The sequence below is a fragment of the Mustela nivalis genome, assembly GCF_964662115.1.
Source record: "Mustela nivalis genome assembly, chromosome: 2".
Lineage (NCBI taxonomy): Eukaryota > Metazoa > Chordata > Mammalia > Carnivora > Mustelidae > Mustela > Mustela nivalis.
The window spans coordinates 186,273,367-186,282,912 of NC_139021.1; positions in this window are offsets into that span (position 1 = coordinate 186,273,367).

Here is a 9,546-nt window from a genome sequence, read left to right on the forward strand (position 1 = left end):
TTACGTGGTGGGCCTCGTCCAATCAGTTGAAGACACCAAGCTAGGAGGACCCAAGTCCCCGAGCAGGAGGGGATCCGCACCCCCGAGGCTGGGCTCAGCTCGTTCCTGGGTGCGCAGCCTGTGGCCGGCCCCAGATCCAGGGCCGTCCGGCCCCAGAACCGCAGGAGCCCGTTCCTTACAGCATCTCTCCTTCCGTCCCTCCCTGTCTCTGCCTCTCTCTCCCCTCGTCCTTGACACTGACAGGGAAGTCAGGATGTGGGGAAAGCCCCTCGTTCACACGAGCCCCAGCTGAGCGCTGGGAAGCCAAAGCCGCTCCTGCCCTTTGAGGGGTCCCTGGGGTTCAGGCCCCATGGGACACCCCGAGAAGGAGAGACTGCTGACGACCCCCCGTGCGTCCCACTCACACGAACCCGGGACACGGTCCAGGGCCCACCGAGCCCGAGAAGCGCAGCAGGAACATGACCCCTGATGAGCCCCGCGCCCTCCCCTTTTGGACGCTCACGCTCAGGATGACGTGGTCTTCGGGGCTGGGAACCGTGGGCTTCTGGTTGCCCCGGGCTTGGTCTCCACCCCAGCCTCACCGCGGCAGGCCGGCACCTCGGCCATGCCCAGAACTCGCTCAGCTGCGGCCTCCTCTGAGCGCAGCCCGTGTGCAGGCGCCGACCAACCAGCCGTGGCTCCTCAAACACAGGCGCGGCGCCCGTCGGGACCGCCTGCTCCGTCCGTCAGGCGTGTTTGCGTTCAGCCCCGCTCGGACTGCAAACGTGACAGCTGTTCATCATACGTGATTAGCACAATGCAGAAAAATGCATAAAGAAGAAACCTAGAATCGCCCGTCATCACACCCAGCAGAGACAACCGCGGTCAGGTCGGGTCCACCCCCCTGGGAGGGTTGCGCACACACACAGACACAGCGAGCGCTGGTGCAATCGCTCTGTACACAACACCGCTTCCGACACACTTCCTCATGCATCAAAATGTGTCCTGAAAGGATTCTGATGGCTGCCCAGCGCCCCGGGGCAGGACGCGGAAGGAATTCGCTGTTCCTGACTTTGGGACACGCTCTTGGTTGCCATGGGTTTGTGTTTATGAACGAGCTTTGATGAGCCGGTCTGTCCCTGTCGGAAGAGGTCAGGCCCCTGGGAGAGCGTCCTGGATCCAACTACGAGGACCCTTTCAAGGCTGTGGGAGCAAAGGGCCGAGGGCCTTGGGGCGGCTCAGGGCCTGGCCCCGCTCACGCTGAACACCCAGTCTCCTGAAATCTGCTGTGCGAACCGTCTGCGCGGAGCCGTGGGACCCCAGCGAGCGGGAGTGGACGGCACATGGCAGGCTTGGCAAGATGTGGCCCGTCGTGGCCACGGCCGGCGTCGCTAGGCACCGGACTGGAAGCGGAGACCCGCCGGCAGCCGGGCGCTCCGGAGGGCCGGGGATGACCTTTCATGCACCTTCTAGCGCGTCCGTCCATTTTTTCACAGTTGTGGAGGGTGCCCTGTTTTAACTCCCTTAGAAAACAGCTTCATTGAGCTGTAAGTCCTGTGCCACCATCTGAAGTGTGCTCTTCGGGGTGGCTCATGGGGACGTACGGCCGTCGGCACAGCCCGCTCGGAAAGAGCCGTCACCTCACGCCACGCCAAGCGCTTGCCCCAGGCCCCTTGCCCCTGGCTCACCCTCCCCCACGCCTGGTGGCTGGCCTTGCTTCCCATCACCCGTCATCTACCTCTGCTGCACTTGTCACGAGAGTGGGATCGACCACATGTGGCTTCTGTCGTCTCAAGGTCCCTCTGTGGCACGGCGTGGCGTGGCGTGTGTTCGCCCCATGTTGCTCTTGGTGGCTGAGTGGGGTTCTGCCCGGGGGGCTGAGCCACGTTCCGTGCATCCGCCCATCCCCCAGCACACGTGCAGCGTGCGCCCCCCTTCTGGCTGCTGCTGGGAACGTGCGAGCCCACGTGCCCGTGTAGAAGCTTCTCTTTCTCTCGGGCTCACGTCTAGGAGCGGAGCTGCCGGGTCACAGGGACTCTCACTTAACCTCGTGAGGCTGTGTGTCCCGGCTGCTCTCAGGCCGTGTCCCCCCCACCCAGAGCAAGGGTCCCCTTTCCCTGCCTCCTCCTGCGCTCACTGTGGCCCGTCCCTTCCGCCCCACATCGTGGGTGGGTGTGAAGTGAGCCTGTGAACCGCGGGTGCAGGTCACTGTCCAGGGGAGGACGCCCCCTCGATAAGCCAAGGTGGGCACAGGCGGCACGTGCCCAAGGAAGGAGCTGCCATCGGAAACACTCGTGTGAGCGAAGTGAAACACCGCGGAGCTCGGGGCGTCCGGCGCGCGGGCGGTGAGCGTCTGACTCTTGGTTTCGGCTCGGGTCGTGCTCTCAGGGTCGTGGGATCGAGCCCCGTGTCTGCGGGAGACGCTCCGTCTCCCTCTGCTGTTCCCTCTACTCAGGCGCGTGGCGCACGCACTCGCTCTCCCTCAAGGAAGCAAACCGGTCTTCAGGAAAGGGAAAGATTGTGGATCCCCTAAAACTTGGGGCAGAAACAGAATTTAAAATGAAGCCGGTGAAATCCCCCAACCTCCGACCCTGTCCTGCCCTCGGCCTGTGGGCGCAGGTGCGTGTCCGAGCTGCGGCATTTTTAAGCAGAGTGAGCTCTTGGCAAACCACTGTACTGTAACCGGACACGTAACCGGCCCCCAAAGGCTGCCCGGCCATGTTCTCCCCAAGTGTCTCCCTCCCCAAAGCAGGAGGAGAAGGAGGGGGGGTGGCGGGAACCGGGCATCGTGTGGAGACAAAGGAAAACCCCCTCGGGGCTGAGGACCGCCCAGACGGAGGCTCCTCTCGCTCGCCGCGGGCCGGCCGCGGGCTCCTCTCCGCTCGCTCAGCTGCACACGCCCATGAGGCCGTGTTTACCAAGCAGGGCAGGGACCAGACACGGCTGAAAAACGGGAGAGAGCGTGCTCTGGTCGTGCACGCCCAGTGGGCGGGGCGGCTGTTCTGGGCAACCCCATCCTCCCGGCCAGCCCGTGCCCCCACGGCACCCCCCAAGGTCACCCGAGCTGGCTACAGGTCCGCGGGGCAGGGAGGAGGGGGCCCTGACCCCCTGGGAGACCCAGGCAGGGCACGGCGCCATCCCGGTCTCTGGTCCGTCCTGCCCCGTGTTCCCTCACAGCTGAACCTTTTTAATACGAAAGTAATTTAAGTTTCGGCAACCCATTAGCTCTTTAACAAGGCTTTCGTTTCTAAATGAATATTTATGAGCTGTTGCTGAGCACGTGTGGGACCCAGGGACCCTGGGAGTTCCTGAGCTGAACGAAGACAGGCCGGGGACCCCTCCCCGGGCCCCTGAAGGGCCTGGCCCAGTCGGGGCTCCCACCCCAGCCCCAACCCCCACGCCCTGGAAGAGGGAGCCACTCTGCCTTGGGCTGCTCTGCGACCTGGGCTGGGCCAGGGGCAGGAAGCCCAGACCCCCTTCTCAGTGCTGTTGGGGACACACTGAAGACAGATCCTAACGTCAACGCTTCTGCCCGATGTTTGCAGGGAGGCCCAGGGCAGGAGAAGGAGCCCTTTGGTTTGAAAGGAAAGGTGCAGGGTCAGCCCGTGGGCTGATGTCTCGGAGTAACAGAGACGCTGGGCTTTGGGGTTTCTTTCCATGGGGATGTGCCCAAAGCCCCCCAGAGTCCTGGCCGACAGTGGACAGGCCGTGGGCCTCTAGCCTGTCTTAATGTTGGCATTTAGGGAAAAGACGGTGCCTCCCGCGTCCCCGAGCACTGAAGGACATGCCCCAGCCACAAGCCCCACCACCTCTCCAGACCACGCTGGGGTTTCTGTCTGCGTTTGACCTGAGCCGATGTCGCCTCCGAGGGCCTGGCATACAGGCGCCCACCCTGGGAGCCTGTAGGATGTCTGACCTCCGTGGGCCACAGCCAGGCAGGAGGGGGACAGCCCTGCTGGCCACAGCGCTGGGCACCTCGAGGACATGTGTCTTGTTGGTGCCACAGGACCCTGCAGATCCGCACCGTGGGAAGAAGCAGCCACAACCCTCCCCACCCGGAGGTTCTGCCCAGGCTCACAGAGGCCCCCAGGGACTCGGCTACAGGGGGGTGGGGAGGAGGCCGCCCGCCCCCCCACCCCAGGTCACGCTGGTCCTACTCCCTTTGGCCCCTCAGTCAGCTCTGCCCTCTCCAAGCCAGGGAGCGTTTCTTCCCTGCGAGTGAGGAGGGGACAGCCGATGAGCCCCAGCTCTGCCTGCCCCTCTGCCCCACAGCATCGGGGCACTGGGACCCCCACAGCTGTGTCCCCTGGCGTGAAGTCCAGCCTGAGCCATGAGGCCCGGTGACCCCAGCCCCTCCTGCCTCACCCTCAGCACCCCCCACTCCCCCCCACCCCCACCAGGGAGCCACTTTCAGAGGGAGGGAAAGGCCTAGTCCCCATGGCCAGGGCAGCAGAGGAGTCAGGCCAGAGTGAGGAGGTGGCCCGGCTCAAGTCTCTGCCTTCCGGTCCTGGGTCCTGCCTCCTCCCAGGCAGAGCCTGGCTGAGTCAGGGGAGGGGGTGGGGCGGGGTGGGGGCAAACGCTGAGGGAGCCTCAGGTGCAGAGCATTCCAGAAGTGGGAAGTCTGGGGCGGGCGTGGACAGACCGAGAGGCCTCCGGCTCTGAGCTGACTCACCGCGCGATGGGAGGAAGTGCAGGGAGCCGAGGGGGGGTGGGGAGGGTACCGAGGGCCTCCCTGCGCCTCCAGCGGGGCCCTCCCCGGCTGCTTCCCAGGAGGCCTGGGCTCCAGCTGCAGCTCAGGCTCAGCGGCAGGGACAGCCCTGGGCCAGGGGAGGGTCCCCCGGGGCGGGGCGGGGCGGGACGCTGCGGAGAGTCCCAGGGGAGCCTCAGGGGGGCTGTGGCGTCCCTTGAGGCGGGGACCTCCTGAGAGAACTTCCAGCCTCGGGAAGGCGCCTGCGGGGTTGCCAGCAGGGCCCCAGGGCCTGTCCCTCCTCGGCTGGGCTGAGGGCGCCTCAGGGCAGCCCAGGGGGCCCAGATGGGGGTCCAGGAACAGCTGGTGGAGGCGGGGTGGGGCGGAGGTTGCCTGGCGGTGCCCCCGCCCCGTGGTCCCGTGGAGGAGACCGGTCTGGTCCTGGGCTCTGGCGCCGGGGCAGGGCCCGGATGGAACTTCAGGGGCAGGCGAGCGAGCTCCGGAGGCCGTCGGCGGGCGGGAGCACAAGGAGTGGCGGGGTCTCGCTGGCCCCTCCTCCCTCTCCGCCTCAGCCAACCCACCCCCCCTTTCTCCCACTGGTCTCCGGGGCCCAGCACAGGCGGCGCACGGGGACCGCACGGGGACCGCAGGCAGGAGCTCGGTTCTCCCCTCCCTGTCCTTGGGTCCAGACGCCTGGGGAAGGGCCTTCTCTTCTCCCTGGCAGCCCACCCCACCCCCAGCTCAAGGCGCTGCTCCCCCGAGGGCCTGGGGCTGCGGGGGGAAAAGCTAGTTCTGTGGGGCCGCCTGCCCCAAGTTGGCCTGTGCGGACAGGTGGGTCACGGGCTCTCCAGGGCCCCCCGGGCTCAGCACGGGCCACCATGAGCCTGGAGGAGCCTGGGCCCACCTCAGGGAGGGAGAAGAGGCCTCCCACACCCCACGGACTCCCAAGGGACCAAGGGCCTGGGCCCCGCAGCATTCCCTGCAGGACGGGCTTCCAAGGACTCCGCAGGACCTGGAGGAAGGAAGGGCAGGGGAGGGGAGGCCTGGGGTTCTGGGGGTCCGTGGGGAGGCCAGAGCGTCCCCTCATGTTTGGGAGAGAGCTAATGGCCCCAGCCCAGCAGAGACAGGAAATTCCTAATCGGGGGGTCTTCAACCACAGGAGAGAGAGAGCCCCGAACCCCGCAGAACGAGGTCTGCCCCTCCCCCACCACATCACCCTCCTCCCGGGGGACCCGGCCCCTCCCTGCCCTGCCCCAGCACCCAAGCTCTTCCGGGAACTTGGGCTTCGTCTTGCACTTTCTGTTTTTTCAATGATTTTAATGAAATAAGGTTTCAAAAACCTGTTCATTATAGAAAAGGTAAAAATACAAAAATAAGTTTCCTTTTGGGGAAGAAATGGGTAAGAGATCACGGGGTGGACGGAAGGGGTAGCGGCCGTGGAGCCCACCGGACGTGCACTCTCGCAAGGCAGGGGTGTGGTCCGGGCTGCGGTGCTGCCCTGGCCCCTGGGAGGACCCAGGACCGTCTCCCCAGGGCCCCGTGGACTGAGGCCGGGTAGGGGTCAGCCAGGTGCAGCTGGGGGGCGGTGCCAGGAGGACCGGCCTGTGCCGTGGGGGAGGGAGGGGGCCGGAGTGGGCGTCCCCTTCCCAGTGCGGACCCCTCCCCGCCCCCCGACTTGCCGCCTTGCTTCAGTGTAGGACACATTCACACTGTTTTTCTGCGTCCGCGTGTGATTTCCAGCGTCTGCCGACGAGCACTGGTGTTCTGAGGGGTCCTGACCAGCCAGCGGGCCAGACGCTACTGAGGGCGGACGGGCTGGTCTTCCTGGGGTCCAGAGGGCGCTGGGACAGGCGGTCAGGGAGGGAGGCGAGTCCTGTCCCCATGGACGTCTACCTCGGGACCTGGGGCCTTGGAGGCCCACGCTGGGGGCAGGAGACGTGACTCCCCCAACCAGGGACCTGGCAGGCCACACCCTGTCTGGTGTCTACAGGGCACAGAACAGACCCAGGCCTTCGGGGCCAGCCCCCGGCGTGGGGGACCCTCGGACCCACATCAGGCCAGGGCAGCCACCCTGCCCGCCGTCAGCTGAGCGGGGCAGGAGAGGGCGTCGTTCTGCAGGGAAGGAGCACCAGCTCCAGCCAGGCACGCGTGCGGGCACAGGGCCACCAGCGTGCCCACGCAGGAGGGCGTGGGCGGGTCCGGGAGTCCCATGGAGCCAGCCCGAGATCACGGGCCTCCGCCCCGAGCCTGGCTCCTCAGCTCCCCCTGGGGCCACGGTATCTCCTCGGCTGCAGCCGGATGACGAGGACGTACGTGCAGACCCCAGAACGGTGCCCCCCAGTTTCCTGGGAATGCACCTGTCTCAGGGCCTGCAGGGGCCCCCGGGTCTGGGAGGCTGACTCCCAGACAGATCCCCCTCAGGTGCCCTCTGCCGCGCCTCCCAGCAGAGCTGCCGGGGGACCCCCTGGAGCTTCCCACCCACGTGTGCCCTCGCCGGGACGTTGTAGGGGCTGTCCTTCCCGTTGACGCCCTCCAGGTCTGTGACTGGATTTCTCAGAGGCCGCTGCCGTGGAAGCCACTAGAACACACATTAGCCCATGACATGCAGCGCGTTTGCAAACAGATGTGTGTGCGTGTGCATGTGCCCACCGGAGAGCCAACACACCTGTGTGCGCACGCGTGTGCCAGAGAGTGTGCACGCGTGTGCATGCGCGTGCTGGAGAGGACGGTGCGTGCGCGCATGCGTGAGCATGTCAGAGAAAGTGTGCGTGTGTGTGTGCTGGAGTGTGTGCATGTGCGTGCACATGCCTCTGTGTGTGTATGTGTGTGTGTGTGTGTGTGTGTGAATGCCTGGAAGGTTCTCTTCACCCTCCTGGAAGCCCCACCCCAGCCCCACCGCCTGGCAGAGGCAGACTGCGAGGGTCAGGGAGACCCTGTGCTTCGGAGGGAGAAGCGGGAGCTCCACGACCTGCGTCTGGGCCGGGGGCTCTGTGAGGGTCACACAGGGTTCGTCCCGAAACAGCGCGGCCCCCCCTTCACCAGACAAGGGGACCCTGGCCAAACGCCGACCCCTGGGACTGACCTGCAGACATGGGACACTGTCCCTGGCCTGCCTGCCAGGCAGCCCGCAAGGGTGGGGAGCTCACCGGCCTTCGAAAGGAGCCGCCTCTGCGAGGCCTTGGGGGGGCAACCAGGGCCCGGCAGAGGGAGGGAACGTGTTGCTCAGGGCCCAGCAGAACAGGCAGGCCCCGGCCTGGGGCTCCTAGTGGGCAGGCGCCACTGGCCAAGGAGGAGGTTTGGGGGGTCCACCTTGGTTGAGGAGGGGACTGTGGTGTCGTCGTTGGTGGGGGGTGGAGAGCTGCAGCTGTGGGCAGAAAACCGTGAGCCCGATGGGGCCGCGTGGGGAAGATGACCCTGAGGCCCCTGTGCCTGGGGGACGCTGCCCCAGAGTGGCCGCCTGGTCCCCGGAAGCAAGTGGAGCTGCCCTCACAGCTGGAGGCCAATGGGGCTCCAAGCCCTGAAGGAGGCCTCTGGGTTAGCCAGCCCCACCCTGGGGCCCCCTGCTGCCCACTGAGCACCCCGCAACCTGGTCCCGAAGCCTGTGGGGGTTGTGGCTGGGGTGGGGTGGTGGGGGCGGGGGGCACAGCCTCGCAGGGCACGGGTGCCCTCTTCTGGCCACTTTGTCGAAGACACAGACGCTGCCAGCACGCGACGGCCGGCCCTCAGGTGTCCAGCTGCCCAGGCGTCCTGAGAGGAAGGCGCCCGCTGGGTTTGAACCACTCTGTGCCTCGGTTTCCACTTCGGAACCCCAGGACCGTGCGACCCCGTCCTAGGGCGTGCGGGGGAGTCCGGATGCATGAAGCTCCTGCAAACAGCAGAGCCCGACACGTGTCTCAGGGCTGTTCCGGGGACGCTCCAGCCCCCGGGAAAGCCCCCCAAGGCCCACGGAGGGCAGGGCTCAGGCCACGGCGGGGGAAGCGCCTTCGCAGGGCCGTGGTGCCACCTGCTGACGCTTCCAGGCATTGCGCCCCGAGTGGCCACAGCACACCAGCTGGTCCCAGGGGTGGTGCCATGCTCCTAGACGCGGCTCACGGAGGCTCCCCGAGACCAGACACAATCCATTCTGCCCTAAGTGAGGGCTTTAAAAACACATTTACCTGCACAGACGTTTGCCGGCGAGGACAGGAAGTACGTGGAAGGAGGCTGGCCTCTGGCTTCTAGGAGCTCAGCCCCCTCGGGGGCCTGGGTGGAGGCCCCAGGACGGATGCCGGCCACTCTGTGCTGGGCGCCCTCGCAGGAAGCACCTGGAGCAGGGACCATGGCCTCGGGCGACGGCTCACACAGGTGGTGGCCCCAGCCTTCCCCCCCCGACCCCCAGCAGGACACAGTCTGAGTCACCCGCTAGTCCCGGCGCTACCTGCAGTCACCACCCTTCCGGAGAGTGAGAACTGCATCTGTCCGTGCAGCAGCTGCAGCCTCGGAACGAGCAAGACCTGGGGCATCTTCCTTCGGAGACGCTGCGTCCCGAGGCTGCAGACGGAGACGGCCGCACCAGCGCAGCCCAGCACGGGCAGGGACGGGGCAGCACGGAAGCTGGGGTGGAGGGCGGACAGAGTCCTCCGTGCTCGGTCTCCCTGTGAGGGGACAGGTCATCTCCACAGCAACCACAAAGCTTGCAGCCGTGTTCTCCTGGCGCTGGCGGACCTGTGCACACACCCTGCCCGGAGCGCCACGTCTGCTCAGACGTGAGCCTGCATCAGACCAGCGGCCTGGGGTCTGGAACCCTCCCGTGCAGCTCAGAGTCTGGTCCCGGGACGTTCAGACCTGCTGTCCTGGGGTCTACAGATCGCAGACCCTTTCCCTGAGCCCAGAGCCTTCTG